At 41.3% G+C, this 14,327-nt stretch overlaps 2 protein-coding genes across 15 annotated transcripts in view; both read right to left on the reverse strand.

Moving 5' to 3' along the window:
* The window catches only part of LOC139264282 (thymosin beta-10), a 154,146-nt gene that overhangs the window by 117,991 nt on the left and 21,828 nt on the right, over window positions 1-14,327 (reverse strand). The gene's annotated exons all lie outside the window — the stretch shown is intronic.
* The window catches only part of LOC139264228 (mitochondrial nicotinamide adenine dinucleotide transporter SLC25A51-like), a 56,210-nt gene that overhangs the window by 20,041 nt on the left and 21,842 nt on the right, over window positions 1-14,327 (reverse strand). For 5 of the 14 annotated variants that reach the window (XM_070880363.1, XM_070880432.1, XM_070880415.1 and 2 more), the window contains one exon: window positions 12,172-12,373. The exons of 3 other annotated variants lie outside the window; for them this stretch is intronic. The gene's annotated coding sequence lies outside the window, so the exon portion shown is untranslated. Of the gene's footprint in view, window positions 1-4,276; window positions 4,401-12,171; window positions 12,374-14,327 lie in introns of all 14 variants that reach the window. 6 more of the 14 variants (XM_070880371.1, XM_070880390.1, XM_070880400.1 and 3 more) reach the window with 4 other exon arrangements.

Raw genomic sequence — 14,327 nt, forward strand, 5'->3', positions numbered from 1 at the left:
TTCCTTTTTAGCCCTGCCAACGTTCATCACCTCACACTTCTCTGAATTAAATTCTATTTGCCACTTCTCTGCCCACCTGACCAGTAGATTGATATCCTCCTGCAGCCCATGACTTTCCTCTTCATTATCAACCATACAGCCAATTTAAGTGTCGTCTGCAAACTTCTTAAACATACTCCCTATATTCAAATCTAAATCGTTGATATATACCACAAAAAGCAAGGGACCCTGTACTGAGCCCTGCGAAATCCCACTGGAAACATCCTTCCAGTCACAAAAACATCCATCAATCATTAGCCTTTGCTTCCTACCTCCAAGCCAATTTTGTATCCAACTTTGTATGCCACTTTGCCCTGGATCCCATGGGCTTTAACCTTCATGACCAGTCTACCATGTGGGACCTTATCAAAAGCTTTGCTAAAGTCCATATACACTACATCGTACGCACTACCCTCATCAACCCTCTTGGTTATCTCCTCAAAAAATTCAATCAAGTTAGTCAAACATGATCTTCCCTTAACAAATCCGTGCTGAATGTTCCTAATTAATCCTTACCTTTCCAAATGCAGATTTATCCTGTCTTTCAGTATTTTTTCCAATAATTTTCCCACCACTGAGGTTAGGCTGACAGGCCTGTAATTACTCAGCCTATCCCTTTCTCCCTTCTTAAACAAGGGTACTACATTAGCAGTCCTCCAATCCTTCGGCACCATGCCCAGATCCAAAGAGGACTGGAAAATGATGGTCAATGCCTCTGCTATTTCCTCTTTTACTTCGCTCAACAGCCTGGGATGCATTTCATCTGGGCCTGGGGACTTACCTATTTTCAAAGCTGCTAAATCCCTTAATACTTCCTCTCTCACTATATTTATTTCATCCAGAATATCACACTCCTCCTCGATAGCAATTTCTGCATTGCCCCTTTCCTTTGTGAAAACAGATGCAAAGTATTTGTTAAGAACCTTATCAACATCTTCCGCCTCCACACCAAGATTACCCTCATGGTCTCCAATAGGCCCTACCCTTTCTTTAGTTACCCTCTTGCTCTTAATATATTTATAGACCATCTTATGGTTTTCCTTAATTTTACTAGCCAAGAATTTCTCATGCTCTCTCTTAGCATTCCTAATATCCTTTTTAATTTTGCCTCTTAACTTTCTATATTCCTTTAAAGATTCTATAGTATTTAGCTGTTGATATATGACATAAGCGTCCCTTTTTTTCTTTATCCTCCCCTGTAAGTCCCTAGACATCCAGGGGGCTCTAGAATTATTATTCCCAACCTTTTTTTTTTTAACGGCACATGTTTGGCCTGTGCCTTCCAGATCTCCTCCTTGAATGCCTCCCACTGTTCCGACTGATTTATGCACAAGTTGCTGTTTCCAGTCCACTATGGCCAAATCACTCCTTCACTTAGCAAAATGAGCTTTTCCCCAATTTGGGACTTTTATTCCAGGCCTATCCTTGTCCTTATCCAAAACCAACTTGAATCTGACTGAATTATGGTCACTGGCACCCAAGTGCTCTCCCACTAATACCCCTTCAACCTGCCCAGCTTCATTCCCCAAAACTAAATCCAAGACCACCCCCTCTCGTGTTGGGCTAGCTACGTACTGACTAAAAAAGTTCTCTTGAATGCATTTCAAGAATTCCGCACCCTCTATATCCTTCACACTATATTTGTCCTAATCAATATTTGGATAGTTAAAATCCCCTACTATTAGTACACTATGGTGTTTGGACTTCACAGTAATTTGCCTACATATTTGCTCCTCTATCTCCCTCCCACTGTTTGGGTGTCTATAATACACGCCCAGTAGTGTGATCGCCCCTTTTTTATTTTTCAATTCGACCCATATGGCCTCATTTGATGATCCCTCTAACATATCATCCCTCCTCATTGCTGTAATAGTTTCTTTAATCAATACTGCGACACCCATCCCTTTTTACCCCCCTCTCTACCTTGTCTAAAAATCCTATAACCAGAATATTGATCTGCCAAACCTGCCCCTCTTTCAGCCATAGTAATGTCTATAATGTCATACTCTCAAGTGTCTGCCTGTGCTCTCAGCTCATCCACCTTGTTTGCTATACTCCTTGCATTAAAGTATATATCATTTAGCACAGGAAGACCGCCTTGCTTACTACTTACTAAGCCTCGTTTCCTCTGTCTGACAGATCCACTTTCTAAATTCTTGCTATCCAATTTCTGCCTTACTTTCTTCCCTCTTGAATTTGTTCTCAGGTTCCCATCTCCCTGCCAAGCTAGTTTAAACTCTCCCCAATAGCAGTAGCTATTAGTCCCGGCGTTGTTGAGGTGCAACCCGTCCAGTTTGTACAGGTCACATCTCCCCCAGAAACGGTCCCAATGCCTCAAGAATTTAAAGTCCTCGCTCCTGCACCAATTTTCCAGCCACATGTTCATCCTCGCTATCCTATTCTTGTACTCATTAGCACATGGCATCGGTAGTAACCAGGAGATTACTACCTTTGAGATCCTACCCTTCAATTTTCTTCCTAGCGCCCTGAATTCTGCCTGTAGGACCTCATCCCCCTTTTAGCCTATGTCATTGGTCCCGATATGGACCACGACCTCTGTTTACCCTCCCCCCACCCCTCCCCACAATGCCCTGCGTCCGGTCTTCTTTGTATCGTCCTTCTCGGTAGAAGACACTAAAAACATCCCAATAGTGGATAATCAAGGGACTATAGGGAGTGAGGAACTTAATACAATCACTATCACTAATGAAGTAGTACTCAGTAAAATAGTGATAGTAGATGCATTGTCTGTAATCTACCGAAATTCCCTGGATTCAGGAGCGATCCCAGCGGATTGGAAAACCGCAAATGTAATGCCCCTATTTAAAAAAGGAGGCAGACAAAAAGCAGAAAACTATAGACCAGTTAGCTTAATATCTATCGTTGGGAAAATGCTGGAGTCCATCATTAAGGAAGCAGGAGCAGGACATTTGGAAAAGCATGATTCAATCAAGCAGAGTCAGCATGGTTTTATGAAAGGGAAATCATGTTTGACAAATTTGCTGGAGTTCTTTGAGGATGTAACGAGCAGGGTGGATAAGGGGGAAACCAGTGGATGTGGTGTATTTGGATTTCCAGAAGGCATTCGATAAGGTGCCACATAAAATGTTACTGCACAAGATAAAAGTTCACATGGTTGGGGGTAATATAGTCGCATTGATAGAGGATTAGCTAACTAACAGAAAACAGAGTCGGGATAAATGGGTAATTTTCCAGTTGGCAAACAGTGACTAGTGGGGTGCCGCAGGGATCGGTGCTGGGTCCTCAACTATTTACAATCTATATTAATGACTTCGATGAAGGGACCGAGTGAAATGTAGCCAAGTTTGATGATGATACAAAGATGGGTGGGAAAGCAAATTGTGAGGAAGACACAACAAATCTGCAAAGGAATATAGACAGGCTAGGTGAGTGGGAAAATATTTGGCAGATAGAATATGTGGGAAAATGTGAGGTTATCCACTTTGGCAGAAGAAAATAGAAAAGCAAATTATAATTTAAATGGAGAAAAATTGCAAAGTGCTGCAGTACAGAGGGATCTGGGGGTCCTTGTGCACGAAACACAAAAATGCATTAATATGCAGGTACAGCAAGTAATCAGGAAGGCAAATGGAACGTTGGCCTTTATTGCAAGGGGGATAGAGTATAAAAGCAGAGAAGTCCTGCTACAACTGTACAGGGTATTGGTGAGGCCACACCTGGAGTACTGCGTACAGTTTTGGTCTCCGTATTTAAGGAAGGATATACTTGCATTGGAGACTGTTCAGAGGTTCACTAGGTTGATTCCGGAGATGAGGGGGTTGACTTATGAAGGTAGGTTGAGCAAGTTGGGCTTATACACACTGGAGTTCAGAATGAGGTGATCTTATTGAAACATATGAAATAATGAGGGGTCTCGACAAGGTGGATGCAGAGAGGATATTTCCACTCATAGGGGAAACTAAAACTAGGGACAGTCTCAGAATAAAGGGCCACCCATTTAAAATTGAGATGAGAAGGAATTTTTTCTCTGAGGGTTGTAAATCAGTGGAATTCTCTGCCCCAGAGAACTGTGGAGGCTGGGTCATTGAATATATTTAAGGCGGAGATAGACAGATTTTTGAGCAATAAGGGTTATGGGGAACGGTCAGGGAAGTGGAGCTGAGTCCATGATCAGATCAGCCACGATCTTATTAAATGGTGGTGGAGGCTCAAAGGGCCAGGTGGCCTACTCCTGCTCCTATTTCTTATGTAATACCTCACATTTATCTGTGTTGAACTTCATTTGCCAATTATATGCCAATTCGTCAAGTTTATTCATGTCCTCCTGTAATTTGTTGCAGTCCTCTTCAGTATTGATGATCGCCCCAATTTGGTGTCATCTGCAAATTTAGAAATTGTATTTTTGATTCCAAAGTCTAAATCGTTACTATAAATTGTGAACAACAGTGGTCCCAACACTGAACCTTGTGGAACACCACTAACCACCTTCTGCCACAGTGAATCGTTATCTTTGACCCCTACACTCTGCTTTCTGTCTCGAAGCCAGCTAGCTATCCATTCTGCTACTTGTCCCCTGACTCTGCATTCTCTGACCTTGTTTATCAGTCTATTATGGGGTACCTTACCGAAGGCCTTTTGAAAATCTAGATAAATTACATCTACTGCATTACTATTGTCTACTTTCTGTTACCTCTTCAAAAAATTCAATGAGTTTGGTCAAGCTAGACTTTCCCTTTTGAAATCCATGCTGACTATTCTTTATTATATTTTTGGTTTTTAGATGTTCTTCTATTTTCTCCTCTTGTAGGGATCCCATTATTTTTCCTAACACCGATGTTAAGCTAACTGGTCTATAATTCCCTGGACATGTTCTATCCCTCTTCTTAAATATAGGTATTGTGTTAGCTATTCACGAGTCCACTGGCATTACATCTTTTTCCAACAAATTATTAAATACGTGTAGTAATGCCTCTATTATCTCTTCCCTAGATTATTTTAAAATGTGTGGATGGAATCCATCCGGACCAAGGGTTTTATCTTCTTTGAGTTTGATTAGTTTATTTAATATACCCCCTCTTTTTATTTTAAATGTATTTCTCTCATCATCCAATGTCATGTCCACCTGTTCTATCGCCCTGGTAAATATTGAAGCAAAATAATTATTTAATATTTCTGCCATCTCTCTATCGTCACCTGTGATATTATCCTGTCCATCGAGGGGCTAGATGGCCTACTCCTGTTCCCAATTCTTATGTTATGTTCTATCCTTTAATGGCCCTATTCCCATCCTGACCTTCCTTTTTTTAATTGATGCGCCTGTAAAATATTTTACCATTTTGTTTTATGTTCCTTGATAATATAATTTCATAGACCCTTCTTTGCCTTCCCAATTGTTTTTTTGACTACACTCCTAATCTTTTTATATTCTCCCTTATCATGCACTGCATCCTTACCCTCAATTGTTCCTTTATGGCTTTATTCATTCATGGAGACTGATTATTGTTTAGTTTGTTCTTTCCTTTTAGCGGAATATATTGTTCCTGCACTCTGTTGAACATTGTTTTAAATATTTCCCATTGCTGTTCTACATCATTTCTTGCCAATATTGTTGCCGATTTTATTTTCCCAAGTTCTATTCCCAGCCCCTCAAAATCAGCTTTTCTCCAATCTATTACTCTGGTTTTCATTATATTTATGTCCTTCTCAATTATCATCTTAAAACGTATTATATGATGGTTACTATTGCCTAGATGTTCCCCTACTTTTACTCTCTTATCTGCTCTGGTTTATTCCCCATTACTAGATCCAAAGCAACTCCTCCCTTATTGGGCTTTTTACATATTAGATTAGAAAAGAATCCTGCACACATTGTATGAACTCCATTCCCTTATCCCCTGTACCTACCTGTTTTGTACAATTAATATCAGGATAATTGAAATCCCCCATGATTATTATTCAATGTTTTTTTACTCATTTCCTTAATTTGCTTGCATATTTTTTCCTCCTCCTCCTCCCTTCCACTAGATAAGTGTGATCACTAATTTTGTAGGCAGAACACAAAAGGATCAATCAGGAGACTGAGAGTTCCAGCCCCAGCCCAGAGACTACAGTACATAATCCAGGCTGACACTTTAGTGCAGTACTGAAGGAGTGCTACACTGTCGGTGGTGCCGTCTTTTGAATGAGATACTAAACCGAGACCGTGCCTGCCCTGTCAGGTGGATGTAAAAGATTGCATGGCGCTATGCGCAGAGGAAGAGGCGAGTCCTGGCCAATATTTATCTCTCAACCAACATGACTAAATCAGATTATCTAGTCATTATTGCATTGCTATTTGTGGGAGCTTGCTGTGCACAAATTGGCTGCTGCGTTTCCGACCTGCAACAGTGACTACATTTCAAAAATACTTCATTGGCTGTAAAGCACTTTGGAACATCCTGAGGATGTGAAAGGTGCTTTATAAATGCAAGTTCTTTCCTTCTTCTCTCTTCCACTGGAAACCTTGCATGAACTATAATGTACCCCATCCAGTTCTTTGAATATGATTTCCATATAGGCATGCACTGACTTTTACTGTTATATTCCTGCACACCATACAGAAAATAAGGATTCAGCCCTGCAGAGTTTCTAACCTTCTAGTTTCAGTTTCAACTGAAGGAAAATGCTAAACCTCAACTTCATATTGTATTTGTGACTGCATTATATGCAAACACTTAAACATTAATGAGACGCTTACAGAATCCTTACATGATAATAGCTTCATCTCTACAGGATATTAACCCCTTGCATGCTGTAGATAGATGAGTTAATTGGGCCTTGAGGGCTTAATTTACTCATCCTTAGGTTGCACCCCTGCTTTGATGCACTTTTACATGAAACAGAAGTGACACTAATCATCGTATCCCTGCCATTCAACTGGATGTAATCTGACAAAACACCAACTTTGCTTAATAGTTTCTCCCGTCACTACATCTGGTGACTCCTGCTGGAGGCAACACTGTGTGGCAATGTCAGGCAAGAATTGGGATGGGTGCTGTGCAATCCAGCCCAAGATCGAATATCCTGCAGATACAAATATCCTGCCCTCTTTCATGAATGGCTTCCAGCAAACCCAATATAGAAGGGGGTTAAAGAGGGTCCAGCATCTGTCCAGTATACTCATTAAAAGATTGCTTGCAGTAACTTTTGGTTTTAAGCAAAAACAATTCTGAGCTGTCAAGAGCATCTACATAGAAGTGGAACATGGCAGCAATCCTGCTAGAAGTTACATAACCAGAATATGTCTCTGTGTTGGAGGTGGAAATCAAATGACCAGTATCAAGATCGATAAGAACCTCCAATTGGTGCCCCAAGAACCATATTCTTCATCTTGCCAACAACAGAAGCTCACCAAAACTGGACCGCAGAACAGATCCAGGAAACATGGTGACCCCCATCGATCCCTCTTCAACCTTTCCAGGATGTACTTGGATCAGGGAGCTTCCAAAGGTTGGACAGGTACATTTATAACTTCTATATGTTATGCTCTAGACTTCTAATTATAAAGTAGTTAACCTTTGTGCGGCCATACTGCATACTTTTCTTTGAATAATAAATTACTAAACATACAGTACAGTAGTTTAGTGGTTATGTCACTAGACTAGCAATCCAGAGACCTGGACTAATAATCCAGAGATCATGAGATCAAATGCCATCAATGCAGTTTGAGAATGTGAATTAAGTTTAAAATAAACTTGGGAAATAGCAAAAAGAAAAAGCAATAAGTGACCATAACGTTGTGGGAATGTCAGATAAACCCAACTGATTCACTAATGTCCTTTAGGGAAGAAAACTTGTCATTCTTAACTGGTCTGGCCTATAGTGTTTCCAGTCCCACACCATCATGGTTGACAATTATAATGAGTCACTCAGTTGTATTCAGGTTAACTAGGGTCGGGCAATAAGAGACAGCCTTGCCAACGGCTCTCACAATCTAATATAAATGGATCTCATTCTAAGTGCAGACAGATGTCAATGAACATTACTTTGGACACTGAGTCAGCTACAGGGCATTCTGGGGGGAGAGGGTGAACAGCCAGAGGTCATGGTCCACATCGGTATCAATGACATAGGTCGGAAGAGGGATGATGTCCTGCAGGCAGAGTTTAGGGAGCTAGGAGAGAGATTAAAAAGCAGGACCTCAAAAGGTAGCAATCTCCGGATTACTCCCAGTGCCACGAGCTAGTGAGTACAGAAATAGGAGGATAGAGCAGATGAATATGTGGCTGGAGAGGTGGTGCAGGCGGGAGGGCTTTCGTTTCCTGAGGCATTGGGACCACTTCTGGGGGAGGTGGTACCTGTACAAACTGAACGGGTTACACCTCAACAGAGCTGGGACCAATATCCTCGCGGGAGGTTTGCTAGTGCTGTTGGGGAGGGTTTAAATTAGCTTGGCAGGGGGATGGGAACCTGAAACTAGATTCAGTAGGGAAGGGAGTAAAGAGGAAATTAGAAAGCAAAAATAAAGAAAGTGAGTTTGAAGGAGAGAAGAAACAAGCAAGAAAAAAGGGTAAAAAAAACAAACTTAAAGGCACTTTGTCTAAATGCACGTAGCATTTGTAACAAAATAGTTGAGTTGACGGCACAAATTGAGACAAATGGGTATGATCTAATAGCCATTAGAGATGTGGTTGCAAAGTGACCAGGACTGGGAATTAAATATTCAGGGGTACTTGACAATCCGGAAGGACAGACAGAAAGGAAAAGGAGGTGGGGTAGCTCTATTGATAAAGGATGGAATCGCTGCAATAGTAAGAAACGATATTGGCTCAAATGATAAAGGTATTGAAACAGTTTGGGCGGAGATGAGGAACAATAAGGGGAAAAAGTCATTGGTGGGTGTAATCTATAGGCCCCCTAACAGTAGCAACTCTGTTGGTCAAGCATAAACCAGGGAATAGTGGGGGCTTGTAAAAAGGGAACAGCAACAATCATGGGTGATTTTAACCTCCATATTGATTGGACAAATCAAATTGGTCAGGGTTGCCTTCAGGAGGAGTTCATGGAGTGCGTAAGGGACGGGTTCCTTGAGCAGTATGTAACGGAACCAACCAGGGGGCAGGCTATCTTAGATCTGGTCCTGTGTAATGAGACAGGATTAATAAACAATCTCCTAGTAAAGGATCCCCTCGGAATGAGTGATCATAGCATGATTGTATTTCAAATTCAGATGGAGGTGAGAAAGTTGGATCTCTAACCAACGTACTAAGCTTAAATAAAGGAGACTATGAAGGTATGAGGGCAGAATTGGGTAAAGTGGACTGGGAGAATAGATTAAAGGGTAGGACGGTTGATGAACAGTGGTGTACATTTAAGGAGATATTTCACAACTCTCAGGAAAAATATATTCCAGTGAGGAGGAAAGGGTGTAAGAGAAAAGATAGCCATCCGTGGCTAACTAAAGAAATAAAGGACGGTATCCAATTAAAAACAAGGGCATACAAAGTGGCCAAAACTAATGGGAGGACAGAAGACTAGGAAGCTTTTAAAACCAGCAAATAACGACTCAAAAAAATGATTAAGAAAGGGAAGATAAGACTGTGAAAGTAAACTAGCGCAAAATATAAAAACAGATAGCAAGAGTTCCTAGGAGGTATATAAAAAGGAAAAGGGTGGCTAAAGTAAATGTTGGTCCCTTAGAGGACGAGGCCGGGGAATTAGTAATGGGGAACATGGAGAGGGCAGAAACTCTGAACAAATATTTTGTATCAGTCTTTACGGTAGAGGACACTAACAATATTCCGACAGTGGATAGTCTAGGGGCTATGGAGGGGAGGAACTTAACATAATCACAAAAGGAGGTGGAACTCAGTAAGATAATGGGACTAATGGCAGATAAATCCCCTGGACATAATGGCCTTCACCCTAGGGTCTTGAGAAGTAGCGGCAGGGATTGTGGATGCACTGGTTGTAATTTACCAAAATTCCCTGGATTTTGGGGCGATCCAAGCAGATTGGAAAATTGCAAATGTAACACCCCTTTTTAAAAAAGGAGGCAGACAAAAAGCAGGAAACTATAGACCAGTTAGCCTAACATCTGTGGTTGGGAAAATGTTGGAGTCCATTATTAAAGAAGCAGTAGCAGGACATTTTGAAAAACAAAATTCGGTCAGGCAGAGTCAGCATGGATTTATGAAGGGGAAGTCATGTTTGACAAATTTGCTGGAGTTCTTTGAGGATGTAACGAACAGGGTGGATAAAGGGGAACCGGTGGATGTGGTGTATTTGGACTTCCAGAAGGCATTTGACAAGGTGCCACATAAAGGTTACTGCACAAGATAAAAGTTCACGGGGTTGGGGATAATATATTAGCATGGATAGAGGATTGGCTAACTAACAGGAAACAGAGAGTTGGGATAAATGGTTCATTCTCTGGTTAGCAACCAGTAACTAGTGGGGTGCCACAGGGATCAGTGCTGGGACCCCAACTATTTACAATCTATATTAGTGACTTGGAAGAAGGGACTGAGTGTAACATAGTCAAGTTTGCTGATACAAAGATGGGAGAAAAAGCAATGAGTAAGGAGGACACACAAAATCTGCAAAAGGACATAGTCAGGCTAAGTGAGTGGGCAAAAATTTGGCAGATGGAGTATAATGTTGGTAAGTGTGAGGTCATGCACTCTGGCAGAAAAAAAATCAAAGAGCAAGTTATTATTTAAATGGAGAAAGATTGCAAAGTGCTGCAGTACAGCGGGAGCTGGGGGTACTTGTGCATGAAACACAAAAGGATAGTATGCAGGTACAGCAAGTGATCAGGAAGACCAATGGTATCTTGGCCTTTATTGCAAAGGGGATGGAGTATAAAAGCAGGGAAGTCTTACTTCAACTATATAAGGTATTGGTGAGGCCACACCTGGAATACTGTGTGCAGTGTTGGTTTCCATATTTACAAAAGGATATACTTGCTTTGGAGGCAGTCCAGGGAAGATTCACAAGGTTGATTCCGGGGATGAGGGGGTTGACGTATGAGGAAAGGTTGAGTAGGTTGGGCCTCTACTCATTGGAATTCAGAAGAATGAGAGGTGATCTTATCAAGACGTATAAGATTATGAGGGGGCTTGACAGGGTGGATGCAGAGAGGATGTTTCTACTGATGGGGGAGACTCGAACTCGAGGGCACGATCTTAGAATAAGGGGCTGCCCATTTAAAACAGAGATGAGGAGAAATTTCTTCTGAGTGTTGTGAATCTGTGGAATTCGCTGCCTCAGAGAGCTGTGGAAGCTGGGACATTGAATAAATTTAAGACAGAAATAGACGGTTTCTTAATCGATAAGGGGATAGGGCAGGGAAGTGGAGCTGAGTCCATATCACATCAGCCATGATCTTATTGAATGGCGGAGCAGGCTCGAGGGGCCATATGGCCTACTCCTGTTCCTATTTCTTATGTTCTTATCTAAGTTGGTACATGCTGATTAGGGATCTTCACAAACATGGCTAACTGGCACCAGTCAAAGGAAACCCAATGAGAGCTAGTTTACAGGTGGCATTCATAAACTGCATATATGTAACAGTTAACTGAACCCCAAGATTAGAATGCAACCTCAAGACTCCCTCTGCGGATGTGCATGTGTATGTATATTCCAGAGGGGCGCATGGGGGAGAGGAGGCCCGAGAAAATAATTATAACAACATTTGCCATGTGCATTCTGTCCTTGAGGTGATAATGTTTTACAAAGGGCAATTGTTTAGTAATGTTAGAGAAAAGATATAAATGAGCTACATATTAGTTAGCAGGATTTAATGGACTGTACTTGGTATCTAAAAAGCAGCAGATGGCCAGTAGCTTGTTGCCACATACTTGAGGTTAATGATGCAAACAGCGCACTTCAGTAGTTTGTGGATGTCAGCAGAAACCCACAGACAGCAAACCTCGGAGACATTCCCAGCAATTTTAAGTGTTTGGATTTTTTTTGCCACTAGCACCACAATTGTCAACTTTGTTTTAAACAAAAGGATGCAACATCAATTTGAAAATTATGAGACTAAACTACAAGGTTTTACTTCGGGATGTGGGAAGAAATTACTAAACTTTTGCAGAAAGGTCAGCACAACTTGCCCCAATGCCTCTGGGATATTGCAGAAACAAAAATAATCCAATCTTCACTCACATTGCTAATTGGCACCAGTCTCAATCGTGGTCACCTGCTAGAAAGTGCATGGATTGGTATATAAATCAGATGAAGGGAGTCATACGATGGCAGGCCTGGGTTCAACTTTGCTGTCTTCAGGTTGATTAGCTTGTTTACTGTCTCAGCTCCTACTTGAAGAATAACCACTTGAATGTGGTATTGCAGGATTGATGACACCAACCTTTGGGAGGGGACAAAATTAGACAAAAGCGTTAAGGCCAGCCCTTTCCAAACCACAAAATTCAAACAGTACAATGCAGCAGAAAGCAAAATTGCCTGGAATTCATGGAACAGATTGGCCAGACTCACATGCTGTAGCTTAGATACCCTTGCGCAAGAGGATTAGAGTACTTTACAGCCATCTGAACCCCAAGCATATGTTATAATCTTGAACATGCCAGGACTTCACTTTAAAAAAACTGTTTTCTGTTCCAAGTCACTTTAAATTATTTCTTCTCTTACCACCCAATTTTATTGTATTGCTTCGCACCATGAGGGAGAAAGGTTATCTTCCAAGGTTATGTCACTAGTCCAGGATTACCCAACTGGAAGAAAATGCATTGTTGGACAGATTGCGCTTGGCTGTGATATCCCACACAGTTGAACAGTGTTGTGTTCATACTCTATTTATTTGTTACAACTCACTGGACGGGCATTAGGACTCTGTGGGAGCTATTCACAGTTGCTGTACTCATGCTGGTTCATGCCAGTTTGGGACTCCATTTTGGATTGTTACATAAAGCACACAGGTTAAGTTACTTTTCTCCTGGCTCAGTTTGTCAGTTATTTACACATACACAACAAATAGGCCATCATCACTCAACGCCGAGGCTCATAGTTGAAATGTCGGCAAATCTGGACAGAATACTGAAGGGCAGCCATCAGCCATGGAACCACACCCAAGCACTGGTTATTAAAATTACAAGTATATCACAGTAAAGTTCACCGTATTTTACCTTTTGAAATATGTCAGATATTGTACATGGAAACAAGTTACAGACTTGTCCAGTTTGTAAAACCAAGGATGAGTAATCTAAGTTGAAACCAACCACCCCAACCAGTTGCATCGACTTATGCTATTCTTACCACGAGCTACTGTTCTCACCTCCTCCAGTAACGGATGAATCCATACATACACTGCCATAAATTCAGTTTACTGTGCTTGTGCCTATTAATATCGAAATTAGATAAACTTATACCTGGACTCCTAATTACAAGTCAGTGAAATTTATCCAAGAAAGATATGGATTGCCAAAATGAGCATTCATTATCCATTTATTGCAGCAACCTTATTTATCAGAGTCTTCTTCTGCTAACCAGCCACTGACTGCGCTTCAGGGCAAGACCCAAATGTGGACCAGCTCTGAGATTTTTTGGGTTTACAATCAAATCAGAGATCCAATTGTAACAGAGGCCTGGAAACGTAGGTGGAGGAAGATTACTGTCCCATCAAACTTGCTCACCCCATTATCCTTTCTATATTTTGAGATACACCAAGTATCATTTATAAAATTGAATCCCTTCAGTTGCCAGGAAGTTGAGTTACATAATGGAACGGAGGGAGAGTTCCACCCAAACACTAGGGACCATAAATATAAGTTGGTCGCCAATAAATCCAATAGGGAATTCAGGAGAAACTTCTTCACCCAGAGAATAGTTAGAATGTGGAACTCGTGACTGCGTGGAGCGGTTGAGGCAAATAGCATAGATGCATTTAATGGGAAATTGGATAAATACATGAGGGACAAAGGAATAGAAGGATATGCTGATGGTGTTTGATGAAATAGGGGTGGAAAAAGGCTCATGTGGAGCATAAACACTGTCTTGGACCTGTTGGGCAGAATGGCCTGTTTCTGTGCTGTAAATTCTGTGTCATTTGGTTCCTGTGTATGAACCTACATGCCAAGGCAGTGTGAGGAGACCTTGTGCCAGTGCATGTCAAAGCAGCACAGGTTACTGTTAGTAACATTCACTTGAATTCAAAAATGTACGAAGATCTAAAATCGAAACCAAACAAATTTCCATGTTCAGGCAGCTTCCACCAAGGAAGGGTATTAGAAGAAATAGGTGAAGAATTTGGGGATGCCATGATAACTTGCGATCCTATTAAATTCAGCAGTAGGAATTGTTAGCCG

The sequence above is a fragment of the Pristiophorus japonicus genome, chromosome 1, assembly GCF_044704955.1.
Source record: "Pristiophorus japonicus isolate sPriJap1 chromosome 1, sPriJap1.hap1, whole genome shotgun sequence".
NCBI lineage: Eukaryota > Metazoa > Chordata > Chondrichthyes > Pristiophoridae > Pristiophorus > Pristiophorus japonicus.